Source organism: Sus scrofa, chromosome 9, assembly GCF_054392235.1.
Source record: "Sus scrofa isolate SSC_HxYL_T2T_F1_AM1 chromosome 9, Sscrofa_HxYL_maternal_Yorkshire_Landrace_v2.0, whole genome shotgun sequence".
Taxonomy (NCBI): domain Eukaryota; kingdom Metazoa; phylum Chordata; class Mammalia; order Artiodactyla; family Suidae; genus Sus; species Sus scrofa.
The window spans coordinates 37,077,085-37,099,621 of record NC_139391.1 but is presented as its reverse complement, the minus strand read 5'-3'; the positions used below and the strand labels follow the sequence as shown (position 1 = coordinate 37,099,621).

General features: G+C 40.1%; 1 protein-coding gene across 2 annotated transcripts in view; it reads left to right on the top strand.

Annotated features, from left to right (window-relative positions):
• The window catches only part of EXPH5 (exophilin 5), an 86,656-nt gene that overhangs the window by 1,751 nt on the left and 62,368 nt on the right, over window positions 1–22,537 (top strand).

The following is a 22,537-nucleotide window of genomic DNA, read 5'->3' as shown; positions in this document are numbered from 1 at the left end:
CCGCACGTATGCACGTGCAGTGTACACAGACACACCCAGCCTTGGGAAGGAGAGTTTTGGAATTGCTTGCTGTTGTCTTCAACACATACTCCAGACTAAGAAACTGTGGTTGCTCTCAGTGTGTGTTCTTGGGAATGTTTCTTGTCTCTGGAGAAGATGGGGCTTCTTAAAAGCATCCAGTATATTTTGAGTGCAATCTTTGAGAGAATTGGGAAATAATAGGCGGGAAGCTTCTATTTATGATGTTATCAAAATCCTATGAACTGCTCATGAACTATAGTTCTTAGAAATAGTAATATCATTTATTTTAAAATCCATTCAAGGGAATTTTGACTTTTTACATTTGACTCGATGCTTGCCTTGTGTTTTCTCTGTAGCACCTCATGGTGGCCAAGAGTTGACTTTAGGGGAACTGGAAGTACATTTAGGTGGCAGAGTCCATTGGGTTAGGCCTTAGAAGGAAAGCCCGCTGCATTTTATGATTTCATGACTCTTCCCATCCTAACTGGAGCATCAACAGAAAAAGCAATGATGCTAAGACAAAGTCAATACTGTTAACTATTAAATTAAATGAAAGTAATTACCCAACAATCTCAAAAATGTCACTATTAAAATACAAAAATAATTTAAGGAAAGCCAACACTTGAGCCAAGCCCTCAAGGCAGTTATTTCTAGTACTTTATTTCCCTCTGATTGTTTCCGGGTCCTACTATCAAACACCCTTGCTGGACAGCAATCTCTGTGGGACTGCTCCACGCACCACCCTACCTGCATCGGTTCTAGTGGCAGATACTGGAATGCAGAAAAGTCCTGAGATGACATGTTGGCTTGGCTCTTCTGCTCATTTTGATCATCATATTTTCCTAATTGAAAGTCAGGACACATGACTTACAAATCAAAAGTATTGTTTGGGAGAAAGTACGACACACCGAGAGACTCTCAGAGGCCTTTTTACTATATTGGGAAACAGTCTCCAGATCTCTTGGCTAGGACAGTAGGAAAGGGACTAAATGCAGAAGCTTGGAAGTTTTGCTGGTTGGGGCCTATCTGTGATAGGCTTGAGCTGTCTATGAGACAATTAAGAAGTATCCTACATTTAATGGAGTTCCCGTCGTGGCGCAGTGGTTAACGAATCCGACTAGGAACCATGAGGTTGCGGGTTCGGTCCCTGCCCTTGCTCAGTGTGTGGTGTAGCTGTGGTGTAGGTTGCAGACGCGGCTCGATCCCAAGTTGCTGTGGCTCTGGCGTAGGCCGGTGGCTACAGCTCCGATTCAACCCCTAGCCTGGGAACCTCCATATGCCGCGGGAGCAGCCCAAGAAATAGCAACAACAACAACAAAAGACAAAAAGACCAAAAAAAAAAAAAAAAAAAAAAAAAAAAAAAAAAAAGAAGTATCCTACAGTTAAAATTATAGAACTGCAGGGAGCTCCCATTGTGGCTTGGTGGGTTAAGGACCCAGCATTTTCTCCATGAGGATAAGGGTTTGATCCCTGGCCTTGCTCAGTGGGTAGAGTATCCAGCATTGCCGCAAGCTGCAGCGTAGCTTGCAGATGGGGCTTGGATCTGGTGTTGCTGTGGCTGTGGTGCAGCTCTGCTTTGACCCCTAGTCTGGGAACTTCCATACACACAGGTGCAACTGTAAAAAGAAAAAAAAAAAAAAGAAGTTCCTGTTGTGGCGCAGCAGAAACAAATCCGACTGGGAACCATAAGGTTGCAAGTTCAATCCCTGGCCTCGCGAAGTGGGTTAAGGATCTGGCATAGGCCGGCAGCTATAACTCCGATTAGACCCCCAGCATGGGAACCTCCATATGCTGCAGATGTGGCCCTAAAATGACAAAAAGACAAAAAAAAAGGAGGGGAGGAAGGAAGGAAGGAAGGAAGGAAGGAAAGAGAAAGAAAGAAAGGAGAGTGAGAGAAAGAAAGGAAAAGAAAGAAATATAGGAGCTTCCATCATGGCGCAGCGGAAACAAATCCAACTAAGAACCATGAGGTTTCGGGTTCAGTTCCTGGCCTCGCTCAGTGGATTAAGGATCAGGCTTTGCTGTGAGCTGTGGTGTAGGTCGCAGACATGGCTTGGATCTGATGTTGCTGTGGCTGTGGTGTAGGCCAGCAGCTGTAGCTCCAATTAGACCCCTAGCCTGGGAACCTCCATGTGCCACAAGTGCAGTCCTAAAAAGCCAAAAGAAAAAAAAAAAGAAATATAGAGCTATAGTATTATGCAAGGCCAGAAGTATTGACACGATGTTAGCATGAAACTGGTTATGTTCACCGTGCAGGAGCCCACAGCCCCACCCATAGATATGCCCCTGAGCACACAATTTCCCCTGATCTTCCCTTATTGGTATCAGACCCCTCTGGCTCCAGCTTACTAGGAAAGTATTTGCATTAAATATTATCATGTTTGCAATATATGAAGAGTTTATTCAAATTTCTAAGAAAAACACCAAAATTCAAATTGATAAATAGGCAAAAAGTAGGAATAAATCATTCACACTAGAAGATATCCAAACAGTAAACAAAACATATGGGAAAATGTTTACCCTCACAGTAACAAAACAAAAAAGGAAAATCGAAGTAATCTCAAGGTACCATGCTGCACCTTCAAAAATAACAGAAAAGACCGTTGGTGAGGTTTGGAGTGAAATGGAGAGATTCTGCATATTGCTAGTGGTACCGTAAGTTGAATACCATCCTTTTGGTGAACAATATGGCAACACCTATAAAGATATGACTTGCCCTTGACCCAGTCGTCCAGTTCCCGGATGTTTCTCATTATTTGGAGACTGAGGTGGAGAAGATAACCACACCAACATTATTTAAGTGTTGCCTTTTATGTAATGATAGTAATTATTGTGATAATAATAATAGCTAACATTTATTGGTCCCCTACTGTATACCAGGCACTGTATTAAACATGTTATATATATTTAATTAATCCTCTCGATAACCTCATTAGGTACACACTTTAATTTCCATTTCATAGAGGAGGAAATAACCTTAAAATGTTGATTATTTTGTACAAGCAGCAGAACCAGAATTCAAGTCCAAGATCTATCTCAAAATTATTTTACCCAGCAGCATTGAATAATCCTCATAACCATACCTTGAGATGAGTATTATTACTGGCTTTGTACGGTAGGGAAACCGAAATTTAGCAACGTTAAGGAATGTGCCCAAGATGACACAATTCACAAATGGCAGAGCTAGAGTTTGAGCCCAAATCTATCTGGCTCTAAAACCTGTGTTCTTTCCACTATACCATGTTTTTCCCCGAAGAAACAATTTAGTGGAGGAAAAAAAAGGCATCTACTCTCAGATATTGCTATATTACCTATAATAGCAAAATAGTGGGAAATTTCAAATCTCAGTAAGAGTACAGACATTAGAAAGGACAATAATAAAGATATCATTATGTCCCATCAGTGTGACATTTTAGTTCTATATTCTGACTACCTTGATTGTTTTGAAGACACCTCAAGCTTATCGTGGATGCAACTGTGGAACAATGTTTATGAGGCTCTATTCTGTGAAAAAGCAGAACACAAAATAGTGCCTATGCTATTATTTCAGTTACTTCTGGGCATCTGGGCATGTGTACAACAACTAGAAGAAAATAAGCAAAAATTTATGCTTCTCCTTTCAAAGAATCTCCAGGCCTGCCGCAGCTCCTGGCCCAGGATGAGCATTCAGTAAATGTTTGCTGAGAGACACAGGCATGCCTGGGAGTCTGGGCAGGAGTACCAGGCACACGCCACCTCCTGAGGCTTCAGGAAGACAGATGGGGGATGGGTGGCGGGTGTAGGATTTCATGGCCTAGAGGAGGGGACACAATGGCCACAAGATGCCTGCCTGATAGGCCCCTGGTAAACCCTTGATGAAGGAATCAATGGTCTGCCCTGGCTGGAGTCAGAGGCTTCTGCAGCCCGCAGCTTCTCTCCCCACTTCTCAGACTCAGTTCCACCTTCTTTTCATTCCCCAAACCCTCCACCCAGGCAAACAGGATTTCTCCCTCCTTTGAACCTTGTAATGCACTATAATCTGTGTTTTACATTTATCCTCTTCTGTCTTGTGAGTCTGAGATCTGAACTACAGAAATACTCTGAGAGCCAGTTAAAGAAGTGGAAATTACCACTTCAATTCCAGTCTGTCAGTTCCACTTCTTATTGGATTGTGCAAAGGATTTCTCCTGAAAGTGTTCACTTGGGCCTGACTTTTTCATCCTTCTGCTGTCTGTGGTTCTAGCTGCAGTGAGGAAAAATGGATGAGAGTTTGAATCACAATTGATTGGCAGTGAAAATGTTCCCCATATTTCTCTCGCAACTTGGAGGAAGTATATAGGGGTGTGGGTGTGGGTGTGTGTGTGTACACACAAATACTATAGATAGATAGATAGATAGATAGATAGACAGACAGACAGACAGATAGATAGTATAAAATCTGAAAAGCATCTTACTTTTTACAAGTCTTTGAAAAACACAGCTACCTACCTATCACCCCCACCACCCTATCTCATAAGTATAACTGAAATAGAAAGTACCAAGAGATTAAATCAACTAGTCAGCTCACAGAAGAGATATCAATACATCAAAAATGTTTCCTTTTCCTATTGCAGAAAACTTATAAGGACGTTACAGCACCTGGTGTAATCAAGTTGAAAAATGGCATGTCTAGATTTATATGGTCTTTGCTCTGTGGCAAGATTGCAGCCCAGAAGGATTTTCCAGAACTTACTTGTTTTGATTGATTTACCCTAATGTACCTGAGCTGTGGCTCAGTCCTGAGGGAGTGAGAGTGTGTATGTCAAAGTGGTAAAGTTGTCCGTAGCCAGTGGAAGCTGCAGCATCCTGCAGAGATTCAAAGCCAGATACTCAAGCCTCCTGTCTCTCCTGGGCTTTCTGCCTGCCCTCTCCTCTCCCAGCTGGTGAAATCTGCCTCTGGCTGGGGTAGACTTTCAAGAACATCGGATGCCTATTTACTGGGCATCTCCTATATGCCAGACACTGTGTTGGCCCTGAGGATAGAGCAGAGAAATTCTGACCCACCTGGCTTCAACTGTTGTCAACGAAAATAATCTATGAAAGTTTTTGGTTGGTGGTAAATCCTGTAAGATGAAGAGTTCATATCAATGTAGCTTGTCCCCCCAGAGCCCTGTGTGGCTGGGGAAGGGACCATGAGGACCGCCTGGAGGTCACAGGAGTGCCCTATAGGATGGAATATTCCAATAATATATGAAGGTATGGGATCAACATCATGGATCTTTGAGGTGTCTGTACTTTATGATAACATCCAATTTAGTAAATTCCTTTAAACCGAGGGAAGAGCTTTTTCCAAACGAATTCTCCTTTCTGGTTACTCCTTAGCTTGGTCATGGGCAATATATGTGGAACAGCTATATTATTATATGGCTCCATGCCACAAAGTTGGGGAGAAGTGTTGTCATTAGGTTTTGTGACGTTATAACTTATTTAGCTTTTAAAGTGTTTCATGTTAATTAGTTTTTATCCTACCCTAATCTGATAAAGCAGGTTTTTTTTTTTCAAAAGCTAATAACAGCAACAATATAATAATAGCTCGTATTTGTTGAGCACGTTTTCTGTGTTAAAGGCTTCATGTGTATCATCTCCTTTAATTATGTCTCACAACAACCTGATGAATTCAGGGATATTTTTAATCTCCATTCTACAGAGGATGCTTAGAGAGGATAAGTAACATGATTGAGATAATAGTACCAAGAAGCACTGGCTTAGTGAACTCCATCAGTTCCTGATCACTGTGCAGTGCTGCCTCCTACTGTGAAATGCCAGTAGGAGCTGGAAAACCAGCTCTGGAATCTTTTCCCTTTAAAGCTCTTGCTATTCATTAACCATAAAAATAAAGAACATGCAATTCTAGGTAGTCATTTACCCAACTAGAAATGAGGAGTCTTATTTCCAGGAAAAGGATAACCACTAATAGCATTTGCCACATGTAGGAAAAATTACAGGTAACTGTTGTCAATGAAAATAATCAAGAAACAATCTATAATAGGAATAGTAAAGAGTTTTATTTGAGCCAAACTGAGGACTATAATATAGCCCAGAAAACAACCTGTCAGATTAGCCTGAGGAACTGCTCTGGAAAAGCATGGATTTCAGCATAGTTTTGAAATTGTTGAAATTTTTAAAAATGAAAGTATAGTTGATTTACAATGTTGTGTCAATTTCTGCTGTACAGCATAATGACCTAGTCATATATATACGTGTGTGTGTGTATATATATATATATATTCATATATATATGAATATATATTCATATATATATTCATATATATTCATATATATTCATATGTATATTCATATATATTCATATATATTCATATATATTCATATATATTCATATATATATTCATATATATTCATATATATTCATATATATTCATATATATTCATATATATTCATATATATATTCATATATATTCATATATATTCATATATATTCATATATATTCATATATATTCATATATATTCATATATATATATATTCATATATATATACACACACACATATTCTTTTTCTCATGCTATCCTTCCTCATGTTCTATCCCAATAGATTGGATAGAGTTCCCTGTGCTGTGCAGTAGGACCTTATTGCTTATGCATTCTAAATGTAATAGTTTACATCTAAGGACCCCAAACTCCCCATCCATCCCACTCCTCCCCCACTCCCCCTTGGCAACCACAAGTCAGATTTCAGCACACTTTTGTATCTTGTCAGAACAAAGAACAATTAATCATATCAGGGATGCTTTCCTTCAAGATTTCAAAAAACAGATCAGGGTGTACACAATGAGTCAGTATGGCTTGGTACCTGGGAAGGGAGTCTTATCATCGAAGGAGGACCAGCATTGGCATCTCAGGAACGGAGGCATTTAATCTTTATTTTTAACATGGACATTCTTTACTTCTGGACAGTGGGCCCTTTTCTTTAATAATTAAACAGAGGTACAATGTATCTTTGATAGGCCACATACAGGCTGTTTTAGTTAGCATAAAATTCAAGTTAACTCATGTATCAGCCAGAATGACTTCCACATACCTCAGAATGTGAAAATTTCTTTTATTACTCTTTAGGTTTTTAAAAAAACATATATGCATTTTGTAAGAATATACTCTATTAAGTTAGTATCTCTTGGATGTTATGTTTAAAGGAACTCTAACCATTTTACTATTATTTTATTCCTTAAAATTATTATGCATTATGATTTAAATAACTGTTTCTTTTAATAATAAAGAAATGCAGAATAACTTTTTTCCTTCATAAATATGACTTTTAAGATTTTTTAAAATTTCTTTATATATATATTTTTTCCTACTGCACAGCATGGTGGCCCAGTTACACATACATGTATACATTCTTTTTTCTCACATTACGTGCTCCATCATAATTGACGAGACAGAGTTCCCAGTGCAACACAGCAGGATCCCATTGCTAATGCATCCCGAAGGCAACATTCTGCATCTATTTACCCCAAGCTCCCATCCCTCCCACTCCCTCCCCTTCCCCCTTGGCAACCACAAGTCTCTTCTCCAAGTCCATGATTTTCCTTTCTGTGGAAAGTTTCCTTTGTGCCATATGTTAGATTCCAGACTTTTAAGATTTTTGTTTTACTATCAATTATTTAGTTTCCCAGTTTAAAAAATCTCGTTGTTTGAAATTACTCCATATTTTTTAATTCAATTTAATTTTTTTAAGTTTATGGAATTATAGTTGATTTACAATGTTGTGACATATACTTATTTTTGATATGGGGTAAGGGCGTACACTTTAAAATCAATTTTATAGAGGTATACTTTACAGTAAGTTGTACTCATTTTAAGTTTTGACACTAGTTTTGAAAAATGTGTACTCTTAGGTAACTACCAACCACAATTCAGATGTAGAACATTTCTGTCATGCCAGAAAGTTCCCTCCTTTTCCAGTCAACCTCCCACCCTATACCTGATCCCAGGCAACTAGTGATCTGTTTTCTGCTAACTGGAGACTAATTTCTCTTGTTCCTAAATTTCATATAAATGAGATTGCATAGTACATACTCTTTTGTGTCTGACTTTTGTTCAGCAATTTTAAAATGATTAATCCATGTTGTATGTATCAGTAATTCATTCCTTTTTACTGCTGAGTAGTAAATCACAATGTTTTTTTAAATTTTATTGGAGTATAGTTGATTTACAATGTTGTATTAGTTTCGGGTATACTGCAAAGTGGATCATTTATACATATACATATATTCATTCTTTTTTTCCCATATAGGTTATTATAGAACATTGAGTAGACCTCCCTGTGCTATACAGTAGGTCTTAGTTATCTAATTTATATATATAGTAGTATATATGCGTTAATCCCAAAGTTCTAATTTAGCATTCCCCTCAGTGTTTCCCCTTTGGTAACCATACGTTTGATTTCAAAATGTGTGAGTTTTTTCTGTTTTATAAATAAGTTAATTTGTATTGTTTTTATTAGATTCTATGTATAAGTGATCATATGATATTTGTCTTTCTCTGACTTACTTCACTTAGTATGATCATCTCTAGGTCCTTCCATGTTGCTACAAATGGCATTATTTCATTATTTTTCATGGCTGAGTGATGTTCCATTGTCTATATATACCACATCTTCTATATCCATTCCTCTGTCGATGGACATTTAGATTGTTTCCATGTCTTGGCTATTGTAAATAGTGCTGCAGTAAACATTGGTGGTGCACGTAGCTTTCCAAATTATGGTTTTCTCTGGATATATGCCTAGGAGTGGGATTGCCGGGTCATGTAGTAGTTCTATATTTAGTTTTTTAAGGGACCTCCACACTGTTGCGCCAATTTACATTCCCACCAATAAAGTAGGAAGGTTTCCTTTTTTCCACACCCTCTACAGCATTTACTGTTTGTAAACTTTTTGATAATGGCCATTCTGACTGATGTGGGGTGATACTTCACAGTTTTGCTTTACATTTCTCTAATAATTAGGTGATGTTGAGCATCTTTTCACATGTGTTTTGGCCATCTGTCTGTCCTCTTTGGAGAAATGTCTATGTAAATCTGCCCATTTTTTGATTGAGTTGCTTGTTTTATATATATATAAATCTGTGTGAGATGTTTGTATATTTTGGAGATTAATCCCTTGTAGTTTTCAGAGTACAGGTGTTTTGCCTCCTTAGGTAGGTTTATTCCTAGGTATTTTATTCTTTTTGATGTGATGATAAGTTTCCTTAATTTCTTTTTCTGATCTTTTGTTGTTAGTATATAGGAATGTAAGATATTTTGGGTATTAATTTGGTATCCTTCAACTTTACCAAATTTATTGGTGAGCTCTAATAGTTTTCTGGTAGCATCTTTAGTGTTTTCTATGTATAGTATCGTGTCATCTGCAGTGATAGTTTTACTTCTTCTTTTCCAATTTGGATCCCTCTTTTTCTTTTTCTTCTCTGATTGTATGGAAAGGACTTCCAAAACTATGTTGAATAAAAGTGGACATCCTTGCCTGAGCAGACATGTTTTTGGCTTTTTACCACTGAAAATGATGTTAGCTGTGAGTTTGTCATATGGCCTTTATTATGTTGAGGTAGTTTCCCTCTATGCTCACTTTCTGGGAAATTTTTATCAAAAATGGATGTTGAATTTTGTCAAAAGCTTTTTCTGCATGTATTGAGATGATCACATGGTTTTTATTCTTCAGTTTGTTGATGTAGAATATCACACTGATCGAATTGTGGATATTGAAGAATCCTGGCATACCTGAGATAGATCCCATTTGATCATGGTATAGGATCCTCTTAATATATTGTTGGATTTAGTTTGCTGATATTTTGTTGGGAATTTTCATGTCTGTATTCATCGGTAATAGTGGCCTGTAATTTTCTTTTTTCGTGGTGTCTTTGTATAGTTTTGGTAGCGGGGTGATGATGGCCTTATAGAATGAGTTTAGTAGTGTGGTTTCCTCTTCAGTTTTTTAGAAATTTCAGTAGAATATGGTAACTCTTCTCTAAATGTTTGGCAGAATTTACCTGTGAAGTCACTTGGTCCTGGACTTTTGTTTTTTGGAAGGTTTTTAATCGTAGTTTCAATTTCAGTACTTGTGATTGGTGTATCCATACTTTCTATTTCTTCCTGGTTAAGTCTTGGAAGGTTGTGCCTTTCTAAGAATTTATCCATTTCTTCTAGGTTGTCCATTTTATTGGCATATTGTTGCTTGTAGTAGTCTCTTGTGATCCTTTGTATTTATGTGGCATCTGTTGTAACTTATCCTTTTTCCTTTCTAATCTTATTGATTTGAGCCCTCTCCCTTTTTTCTTGATGAGTCTGGCTAAAGGTTTATCTCTTTTCAAAGAACCAATTTTTTTATTTCATTGATCTTCTCTATTGTTTTCTTTGTCTCTATTTCATTTATTTCTGCTCTGACCTTATGATTTCTTTCCTCCTACTAAATTTGTGTTTTGTTTGTTCTTTTTTTGGTTGCTTTAGATGTAAGGTTATGTTGTTTGAGATTTTTCTTGTTTCCTGAGATAAGATTGTATTGCTATAAACTTCCCTCTTAGAACTGCCTTTGCTGCATCCTTTAAGTTTTGGATCATCATGTTTTCATTGTCCTTTGTCTCCAGGTATTTTTTTTTTATTTCCTATTTAATTTATTCAGTGATACATTGGTGATTTAGTAGTGTATTGTTTAGCCTCCAGGTGTTTGTGTTTTTTGCTGTTTTTTTCCTTGTAGTTGATTTTTAGTCTCATAGTGTTGTGGTCAGAAAAGATGGTAGATACAATTTCAGTTTTCTTAAATTTACTGAGACTTGATTTGTGGTCCAAGATGTGATCTATCCTAGAGAAAAATCTAAATGCACTTGAGAAGAATATATATTCTGCAGCTTTTGGATGAAATGTTCTATAAATATCAATTAAGTCTATCTTGTTAAGTGTGTCATTTAAAACCTGCGTTTCCTTATTGATTTTCTGTTTGAATGATCTATCCATTGATATAACTCGGGTGCTAAAACTCCCCACTATAAATCACAATGTTTACCCATTAACCTATTGATGAATATTTGAGTTTTTTGTAATTTCGAACCATTACAAATAAAGCAGTACAAACCTTTAGGACATATATAGTTTAAAAAATATATCTGAATGTTTTTCTGCCATTTTTATAGTATTTCAGACATTTTGTATTGTTAATGTATTCATGGGTAAGTTGGTTTCTGTATATCAATATTAAGTTCCTTGTGGTCCAGGATTATCTTAGAAACGGAGAGGGTCACACACCTAGTAGGTACTTAATTCCTAATTTCGTGAACCTCAGCTTACTTCATGAGGGAGGACAAAGTAAGGGAAGGCTAGATATGGGGAAACCTTGTGAAGGACAAAGAAGGTCTGGTTAAGTTTAGCCAGAAAATATTTTTCTTCCTGTTAGCACATTTAGGTCTTGAAACTGAGAACCAGCTGGCTAAGAGCCTTGCTGAAGCAATTCAGGTCTGTTTTTCCACAGCTAGTTATAGCATGGGCTATAATATTTAGAACCATAGGCACACTTCACTCTCCTTCTCAGGAATGTTTGCTTATTGGCATCACCAATGGCCCTAATTAACGGCTATACTCAAAATATCACCTTGGCGTACCATAGGAGCCAGCTTCCTCATCCTCTGTGTGTTAGACTTTCTAATTTTGAAAGAGGAAATTAGGGGCTCTGGTGACCACCAAACACCCCACTTCCCAAAGAAAGGTTGCGGTGTTTTACATTTATCAAATTTGCCTTGATTTCAACTTTAAAATAATGAATTTAATGGCCATTGAAGGGAGGGGGTTCGTGGGGTGGGGAGAGGGTAACCTGGCAATCACTGCTCTGTTCTCAGATCTGTTAAAAACATCTGTTCTGCAGGTGTCAGGAAGGGCCCCGCTCCCTCAGAAGGCATTTGAGAAGAATCTGTTCCAGCCCCTCCTAATTCCTAGGCTGGTGGCAGTGTGACTTTAGTCTTTACGTGGCATTCTCCCTGTGTGTGTGTCTGCCTCTGGTGTCCAAATTTTGCCCTTTTATAAGGACATCAATCATACTGAATAGGAGTCCACCCTAATGACCTCATTAAAGACCCTACCTCAGAATAAGATCATATTTTCAGGGACTGCGAGTTAGGACTCCAACATATCTTTTTTTGAAGACCCAATTCAATACATAACAGTAAGGCTTGTTCAATATTTTAAAATAAATTACTTTAAACCACTATATCAACAGTCTAAAGGACACATGACCATATCAATTGATGCAGAAAAAAACCATGCTAAAAACTCTTGGCAAAGAAGAAATGGAACCTGATAAAAGGCATCTACAAAAAACTTATAGCTAACATCATACCTAAGGGCAAAAGATTGCTTTCTGCCTAAGACAGAGAACAAGACAAGGATGTACAACCAATCTTATCAATCCTATTCAACATCATACTTGAGGTCATAACAAATGTTAGGCAAGGCAACAAAGTAAAAAGTATATGTATCAGAAAGGAAGAAATAAAATTGTCCCTATTTGCATATGACATGATTGTCTACCAAAACACTGCCCCAAAATCCTATAACTAATAAGTGAATTTGGCAAGGTAGTAGGATGCAAGATTAATACACAAAAATCTATTGTGTTTCCATATACAAGCAACAAACAATTAGAAATTTAATTTTAAAAAATTTTATAGAAAAGGAAAGAAACTGAAGAGACAAAACAATCTTGAAAAAAAAAAAGAAAATTGGAAGAATCACACTACTTGATTTTAAGACTTGCTATAAAGTCACAGTAATCAAGCTAGCATAGCATTTGTGAAGGAAAAGACATATAGACTGATGGAACAGAATAGAGTCCAAAAATATACCCCCAGTTTTTTGTTTGTTTGTTTTACAAAAGTACAGAAGTGATTCAATGAAGGGTAGTCTTTTCAACAAGTGGTATTGGGATATTTGGACAAAGGCTAGAAACATCTTTATCACCCCAAAATTAAAGTGATGAAATAGTTTCTCTTCATTCCTGCCTACCCTCAGTTACTGGCAACCACCAGTCGGCTTTCTGTCTGTATGGATCTACCTATTCTGGATATTTCATGTAAGTTGAACCATGCAATATGAAACCCTTTGTGTCTGTTTTACAAAGCATGTTTTTGAGGTTTATATAGCATGAGGCATGTATCTATACTTGCTTTTTTTTTTTTATGACTGGATGGTATTGCATTGTATGCATATACCACAATTTGTTTATTCATTCCTCTATTGATAAACATTTGGATTTTTCCCACCTTTTGGCTATTGTGAAAATTTTGCCTATGAAAATTTATCTACAAGAATTTTCAGTACCTGTTCTCAGTTCTTTGGGGTACATACCCAGAAGTGAAAGCACTATGACATTTGGTAATTCTGTGTTTAGCTTTTTAGGAACCGTCCAACTGTTTTCACTCACATTCACTTTCATGTAGTTGTGATTGTACTGTATATGTTTTTGTTTGTGTAATATATAACATAAAAATAACCCCCTCAAATTAAAGACTCTTAGTCGACATTATTTTTTGTGGCTGCAAACTCTTCTACTCGTATATATTTTATAATTTAACTAATCATTCCAATATTTTAGGCACTTTGATTTTCTCTTATTCCTTTGTTTCTTACTGTTCTTGTTAATGAGTCCTAGCTCACACTGCTTGCTGCACTAATATGCCAGTGAATCAAGAGATAAGTTGGGGCAAGGAATAGCAAGTTTATTTTGCACCAACTATGCTGCACTTTATCTGGAAAGCCAACAGACCATGGTGCAACAGACCATAGTGTCCCAAGGAACCATCTTACCTGAGTTAGAATTCAGATTTCTTTTATACCAAAAAGGGAAAGGACTGTGGCTGGTTGTTGTCAACTTCTTGGTACCAGAGTTCATTGTACTTGCAGTGGTCCATGTAGGTGTGGCCACAGTGTTCCTTTAAACCCCTAACAAGACAAATGTTATTCTTTGCTATGCAACTTTTTATCTCTATATTAATGGAAAAGTGTTATACCTTTAAAAGATCAGAGCCTTGAATATGGGCTCTTCTGTATACTTCAGGCTACAGGCAACATTCTTTTCCCAAAGGTGCAGAGCCAGCATGACTAAGCAGCAACAGAGCACAAAGGCTAGAGCTAAAGGAATTGATTCAATATGAAGTCAGGTGTGTTCTTCTCTGTTACACTACGTTAAATAACACAGTGACAAACTTTTGTGCTTACATCCTTAATTCAATTTAAAGTGTCTCCTTAAGGTAAATTCCATGATGTAGAATCATTAGTTTATAATGTAAACATTTTCTAAATTCTTGTTACATGTTACCAAATCACTTCCCAAAAATGTTCTACCAAACTGTAGCTTGACTGGCAGTGGAAAGCCACCATTTTACCATACTCTACTTTTTTAATCTTTGCTGATTTTGTAGGCAAAAAATTCTTTTTTTTTTTTTTTTTTAATCTTTTGTCTTTTGTCGTTGTTGTTGTTGTTGCTATTTCTTGGGCCGCTCCCGCGGCATATGGAGGTTCCCAGGCTAGGGGTCTAATTGGAGCTGTAGCCACCGGCCTACGCCAGAGCCACAGCAACACAGGATCCGAGCCGTGTCTGCAACCTACACCACAGCTCACGGCAACGCCAGATCCTTAACCCACTGAGCAAGGGCAGGGACCGAACCCGCAACCTCATGGTTCCTAGTCGGATTCGTTAACCACTGCGCCACGACGGGAACTCCGGCAAAAAATTCTTATACTAGATTTAATTTCTGACACTGTGGTTATAATGAATTTGAACTCTTTTCCATAAGTTTACTATTCATTTACCTTTATGAATCCATTTATATCTTTGCCCATTTGTATTTTAGAATTTATATTCAGAATGTTTCTTGTCACAAATATCGGATCAAATCGTGGCTTTAATGAATTAGGGGTGAATTTTTCTGACATAACAAGACATCTGAACATAGGCAACTACTAGCTGCTTTAGTGGTTTAGGATGTCAGGATGGTGTCTTTGCGATGAAAGATGTCTGCAGCTGCTCTGCATATCACATCCCTGTTCTAGGCAGGATGAGAGGGGACAGGGTGGAGCCAACTGCATCTGTCCTTTTTACCATGAAAGTAAAAGCTTTTCCAAATGCTCTCCCAGCAGGTTTCTCCTTTCCAGAGAACCAGAACCAGGTTAAGGCCACCCTTTGTTATAAGGGAAGTGAGAAATCAAGTAGGACTCAAATGTTAGGCTTAAATCATTCAGGATCCATCCCCTGGGACTGCACACTTTGCTGCCCACAACAAAGCCAAAAAGGAAGGGAACTAGGAGGAATAGATTCTAGACGGCAAGCAACTTTAGCTGACACAGACTTTCAGTGTGGTTTTTTTTTTTCTTTCTGCTTTATGTTTCTCTATACGTTAAGGAAATTGACTTTTGTCCTATTTATTATATTTCCCAGTTTTCAGTTTGCATTTAACTTCTATTTATCTGAGAATAGGGTTATAGGTTATTTTTTCTTTCCTTTCCTTTTTTTTTTTTTTTTCTTGTTGTTGGCAATGCCAGATCCTTAACCCACTGTGCAAAAAAAGGGAACTTACCATTTTTATATAATAAAATGTGCAAAGTTTAAAAATCCTTTGTTTTTTAAAGATTACAAAGATTTCCATTTAGAAATTATGTTGACATATACCTCTAGATTTAAAGCCTTTTTAAAATTTTAGCTTTTTAATTTATGTGATATATCTTTTACCTATAAGGTAGGATAATTATATAAATTGATTTTCCCCCCAAATAGCTAGCAAACTGTTCTCATACCACTTATTTCCATCTGCTTCTAGAGGCCATGATTATTTCTTTTAGAGGAAGGACAATGAACCAACTGAACAGTGTCAGCATCAACAAAGAGTTAATGGGGCAAATGCTACAGTAGCAGCCTTCATGAAACATAAGAAAGATTGCAGGGAAAAGGCTTGTGTCCAGAGAAGTGTGATTGTTTGATATGTGTATATTGGTGTGCATAGTTAACGGACTACGTTTCAGTTTCCTCTTCCCATTTTCTATGCCAGGGAGCAAACCCAATTAAGGGTAGACCATTCATCTTGAGATCTCCATCAAGTGACCTGGTTGTCATTTACATCTGGTTCTTTTCGTAGTCAAACTAATACCTGCTAGGGTGGTATAAGTCTTTAACTTATAACAAAATCAATTTGCTTAAAAATTACTTAATCATGGGCATTCCTGTCGTGGTGCAGCAGTAACAAATCCGACCAGGAACCATGAGGTTATGGGTTCGATCCCTGGCCTTGCTCAGTGGATTAAGGATCTGGCGTTGCTGTGAGCTGTGGTGTAGGTTGCAGACGCGGGCTTGGATCCCATGTTGCTGTGGCTCTGGCATAGGCCAGCGGCTACAGCTCCGATTTGACCCCTAGCCTGGGAACCTCCATATGCCACAGGTGCAGCCCTAGAAAAGACAAAAAAAAAAAAAAGAAAAAAAATTAATCGCTAGGATAACTAACAGGATTACTAGACAAACAAGCAAACAAATTTAAAAGCACACATGTTGTGAATTTAATGTTTACCGATCATGGGGAAACAGGTAAGACTCTTTGGGAGATCATAGCTTATCACTCAGGGTTACACTAGGAAAACAGAAACTACTGGATATTTAAAAACAGAGTGTAATGCAGTGAATTGATTACGTAGTGATAAAAAGAGGGAAAAAACCAATCAGAGGACAGTGAGCCAAACCAGGGATTGGCAGCTGCAGGAAGCTTGGAGGCAGTTGTGTGCTGGTAACTGGCTCTCCTGGAGAAAAAGCCTTGATCTGTATAGCATTGGCCAATTTTAAGCTAGCGACAGTTTAACCAGCAGCTTGCAAAATTCCTGAAAATTTAGTCTGCTTTGTAAACCAGTACAAGCTAGCTCTAGCACACCACTGGTTAGAGAGAAAAATGGAGCAGGGAGTGTTAGACAACCCCCCCCCCACCGCCCCCGCCCCAGGCTAGGCTCCCCCAGGAGAAACTGGGGCCGTGGAAGGCTGGTCTGGGAATTTGGAGACATCGGAGCAACAGTCACTGCCAGAAGTTCTGTATGAGGCAGAGAGAGGAAGAGAAATACTCTGATTTTTCTCTTCTCACCTTCCAGTCTCCTGCCAGGGCCTGGCTGAAGCCAGCTGGAAGCAGCTAACTAGAATGCAGCTTACAGGGACTGTCTCACAGCAGCACAGAGCAGAGCAGGGAAAGCACAGTTTCTTCTCATCTGCTTTTCCCTTCTGTCCGTGTTGTCCTCTTCAGTCATCCTTTAGTTTCTGCTTTTTCTCACTGCCCAGCCTTAAATTGCCAAGGCTTTGCTTCTCTGCCAGAAGATTCTCCTGAGATTTCTTTCCAGTATCCTGTGCGTATAGTTCATGCCCACTCTGCTCTTTGATAGTTTCTTTCTCTCTCTCTCTCTTTTTTTCTTCTTCTTTTTTTTTTTTTTTTTTTTTTTTTTTTTTTTTTTTTTTTTTTTTTTTGCCGCACCCGTGGCACATGAAAGTTTCCAGGCTAAGGGTCAAATCGGAGCTGTAGCTATCGGCCTACACCACAGCCACAGCAACACCAGATCCGAGCCATGTCTGCAACCCACACCACAGCTCATGGCAATTTCAGATCGTTAACCCATTGAGGAAGGCCAGGGATGGAACCCTCATGCTCATGGATACTAGTCGAGTTCATTACCGCTGAACCACAATGGGTTACTCCTACAGTTTCTGTCTCTTCTTCATTTTGGGGGAGTTGCCCTATTCTGCTCTTGCTTCTCTGGGCTGCTGCTTCCCCCAACTTTCTGGATATTCTTCCTATGCCACGGTCAGTCTCCATTGTGCACGGGGCAGTGGGGTTCTCTGGGTGGAGAGGAAGAGTTTTACTTGGGGCACCTTACTTATATGGTGAGGGCTTGGCAGAAAGTTTCTCTGTGCACGGAATGTGGAATTTGAAGGACTTGGGGAACCAAGACAACTCTAGCATAGCCAGCCTGTGAATGGGCTGCCCTAGGATCAGACATCCAATCTGTAGCCCCTGCTGGGGAAAATCTTGGTAGACTTTCTGAGCAAGGATCATAGACCATCCAGTTCAGCTCAAAATGATATAATGTCAGCTTGGCAGGCACTAAAATTCACCTGTTACATTTGTTTTCTCTGTACTCATGCTGCTGCTTCCCTCCATACTCCTACCCGTGCACTAAGATCCATTTGATGTGTCTGCCTGGCTTCTGTGATGACAAGTCTTGGACTGAAGGCTCTACCAAGACAGAGTCTCAACCCTGGTTGAAGTGACGACCACGTGGGGACTCTCTAAACTCCTGATGCCATGCCCCACCCTGACATTCCAGATGAATTGGCCTGTAATCAGGCTGGGCATGTGGGATTTTTTTTAAGTCCCCAGATGACTCTACTATACAGTAAGGGATCCCATCCTGCCTACCCGGACATGTGTGACTTTACATGTCACATCTTTCCTGAACACCACTCCTTTACCTGAGCTGAGGGACTGTTGATTCCTCAGGAAACGCTGCCTTTTGGGAAGGGAAAGCCTGGTGTCCTAGTAAAGGACCGTCGAGTTTGGGGGCAGGTGTTAGGGTTAGGGTTGCCTGACCCAAATGGAAAAAGCCTTGTTTCTAGTACTTTCTCACTTGGAAATTGCTTGGCAGGGTCAAAAGGACCTTCTGCCCCTGAGGCTGTTTAGTCAGACAACTGGAAGAATTGCTTTTCACTTTTTGTTGTTTTTGTTTTCTTTTACTGCCCACTAAATGTGGTTACACATAAACACAAATGCTGTAACATCCAGGAGCTGATTAGATCCTGGCTGTGAACTCGCTCCCTTGAACGGAATCCTGGTCATAGTTCTTCACGTTGGCTGTCGAGTGGTTCTGTTCAGTGTGGCTAAAGAAAGGCAACACCGGAGCCCAGAGCATTTCTGAAACAGTAAAGCAGTCTGGTTTCACCACAAACTGGTCAAAAGATAGAGGAAGGAGTTAGATCTCTCTCTTTGCTGATTCTGTGATTATTCAAGGATATGCGACTGGTGACTCTTTAAATGTATGCAGTACTTTAAAGCTTATCATTTTCACTGGATCCTCTCAAATGTCCTTTAAAGTAGAAAAAGCAGATATTACTATCCTTATTTTTCTCTTTTCTCAGAATGCCTCAAGGTCATAGTAATGCCCAGGGCTCTGTGAGACTAGACATAGGACTCTGTTCCCTGTGGCACTTGGACAGTATGTCCTGTGGCTCCACAGGTGAACTGATCCAGATGCAGGGTGGTGCAGACGTGTGAATCCGAAAGGAAGTGAATGCCTTAGCTTTAAGGGAGTGCAATAGCAGTTAGGAGAACATGTGACTGGTGGTCAGTCTATACGCTATGATGGGGCGGGGAGGGCACTTGAGACCCCTGTGATCTCCATCAGCCCCATCCCTACAGCCACACCAGGTAAACTCACAGTCTGGGTAAGACCTGAGTGCTGTGAATTTGACACAGCTGCACAGCAAGATTCCCTTTTTCTGCCACCTACCACTTGCTGCTCTGCAGCCCCTCAGTGAGCCTCCCAGAGATGCTGGTATGACACAGGCAGGAGTGACTGTGGGGCCAAGGAGTGCTGCAGATAGAATCCTCAAAGGCTCCTGGAGGGCCTGACAAAAATCCTGGTACAGCTAGCATTTTGATTAAATTATGTCAAAGCCCAGGTGTCAACACAGGTTTTTTTCATTTTTAAGCTTTTAAACTGCAAGACCATTTACAGCCAATTTTTAAAATTCTGTCACCCATTTTATGTGTGACAGATGCCATAAGGTAGAAATGCATGACTTCTGGATCACGCATACTTGCGGTCAGGTCTGAGTTGCTGAATCACTGCATTTGCACTTAAGCCTACAGGTTGCAGCCCCCTTCAGGGTCACTGAAAGCCCAATGAGAACTCCAAATCCTGACCGTTGTCCCATAAGTGGTTGGTGATGAGTCATTCACTTCTCAGAGTAGAAACAGCACTGGGCCTCAGCTGGGGACTGCTGACAATGGCCTTCCCTGTGGGGGAGCGTGTCTCGGAGGGTCTGGCTACCCCACCCGTGGTGTCTTTTCTTCCTCAAGGACATCAGTTTTGTCCCTATTCTCAGCAGCCCCCCACCCCATACCCGCCCCAAACACTCTTAGTTGTAGGTTGGGCTATGGCACTGGCTCCACCAAAGACAACAGGAAAGGCCAATAAATTAAGTCATGTCTGTCCACAGCTGTTTCATTGCTCTGCCACTGCCATCTAGGCAAAAGTCTTTAAAGGTTTATGACTAACAGATTCCCTCCAGCGGAGCCATCTCCACCTTCAAAGCCACATGAACCCCACCCTTACTGGCTCTCCCTCTGTACACCCAGTTCCACAGAGCTCTGGCTCCAGCTTCTTCTCCAGCTTTTATCACTCCCCCCGACTTGTAATATCTTGTTCTGGGCCTCCCAGATCCTTAAGGAGAGTTCAAGGGGAACAAAGTGATACAGAAATGTAAATTTTTATTACAAATAATTTTCACATGTCTGAAAGCCAACTAACAGTGTTGCAAATGACACAATTTCCAAACAGTGCTGCAGAACAGCAGTTATAGTTTTATCATCAAAATGATGGAAATGCTTTTCTTTTCTTTTCTTTTCTTTTTTTTTTTTTTTTGTCTTTTTGCTATTTCTTGGGCCGCTCCCGCGGCATATGGAGGTTCCCAGGCTAGGGGTCAAATCGGAGCTGTAGCCACCGGCCTACGCCAGAGCCACAGCAACACGGGATCTGAGCCACGTCTGCAACCTACACCACAGCTCATGGCAACGCCGGATGGTTAACCCACTGAGCCAGGGCAGGGATGGAACCCGCAACCTCATGGTTCCTAGTCGGATTCGTTAACCACTGCGCCACGAGGGGAACTCTGGAAATGCTTTTCTTAGCTCATCTGAGCTTCATCTCTGAGGTGCTGCAGGCACTCGGAGGTGGCAGGTCCTTCAGATGGACGATTCTACACCTCCAGGGGCTGGGATCTCTTGGGGAGGTGAGCCAGGTCCCGCTACTCTTGTGGCATGGATCTGCCTTCCTTCCTATAAGTAGGTCCTCATCAGGATTTTTTATTGTCGGTCAGTCGACCGTCAAAATTAAGGCTTGGAGGTGGCAATTCAGTTTCACCTCTTTCTCTTGAGCCTACCAGGTATGACAAGCTCCTCCATCTGCAGCATTAAGGCAACCGTCTGGGACCTGTCACTGCCTCAGGACCCTCCCCACGGTGCCTCACAGTATCTGGGGTCAGAGGTCACTACCTCTGCATTCCTCTCAAGAGTGAAAGCCTGGTAGGATTTTTCCCGGTGTGCTGACTAAACAACATTCTCTTAAGTACCAAGCATTTATTTATTTCACAGGTATACGTGAGACCCTACCATGAATCAGAGATACCAAAATGCTCTCCATGACCTCTCAGTGTAATGAAAGGGATGGAACTGAAAACAGTATGTTCACTGTAATGGGGCAGATGATAAGGTTGTTGGTTGGGCACAGGGACACAGAGATCATATACCCTGTGTGGTCTCAGGGTAGTTTTGCTGGAGGACATGATGCCTGAACTGAGTTTTTGTTGTTGTTGTTGTTGTTGTTTTGTTTTCTTTTTTATGGCCACATCTGCAGCGTATGGAAGTTCCCAGGCTATGGGTCTAATCGGAGCTGCAGCTGAGGCCTATGCCACAGCCACAGTAATGCCAGATCTGAGTCACATCTACAACATATACTGCAGCTTGTGGCAATGCCGGATCCTTAACCCACTGAGCAAGGCCAGGGATCGAACCCGTATCCTCGTGGAGACGTCTCATCCTTAACCTGCTGAACCACAAGAGGAACTCCCCAACTGAGTCTGGAAGGAGGTGTGTGGTGAATAAAGGCCTTGCAATGGAATGAACAGCATTAAGGCTCAAAGGTGTGAAAGACTCTGGTGGGGGCACAGCACCATCAGTGGTGGCTGTCCCTGGGATGCAAAGTCACGTGTGCTTCCTGGGTGGATGGCTCTGGGTGGAGGGCGAAGCCCAGAAGAGAACACAGATAAGTTTAAGGGCCTTGACTAGAATTGAAAAGAAGGGCAAAGATTCAAGAAATATTTGTAGAGTTAAACTAGCAGGACTTGGTAGCTGATTGGCTGGAGGAGGAGGAAGAAGTGTTCTTATGAACTCAGGTTTCTTGCTTTGATGAGGTTTTGGCATCTGACCTGCTGTTTACACTGAAACTGGTAGGTTCAAGTGGACTCTACACCGTGAGTCCCGAGTGAGGTAATATATCTGAATATCAAAGGGCATTCATTCCTCTGTCAACTTTTAAACATTTAAAGATATACACTATCTCTTGATAAATGTTATCTCTTGTAATTCAGTTCGTTTTAGGCCTGTAACCAGGATTGGGGTTGAAGGGAGGAATAGGCAGATTTCAAAGCAGAATTTCGGCAAGGGAGACTGAAACTCGTTCCCAGCTCCAGCTGGCCTGGTGGAGGA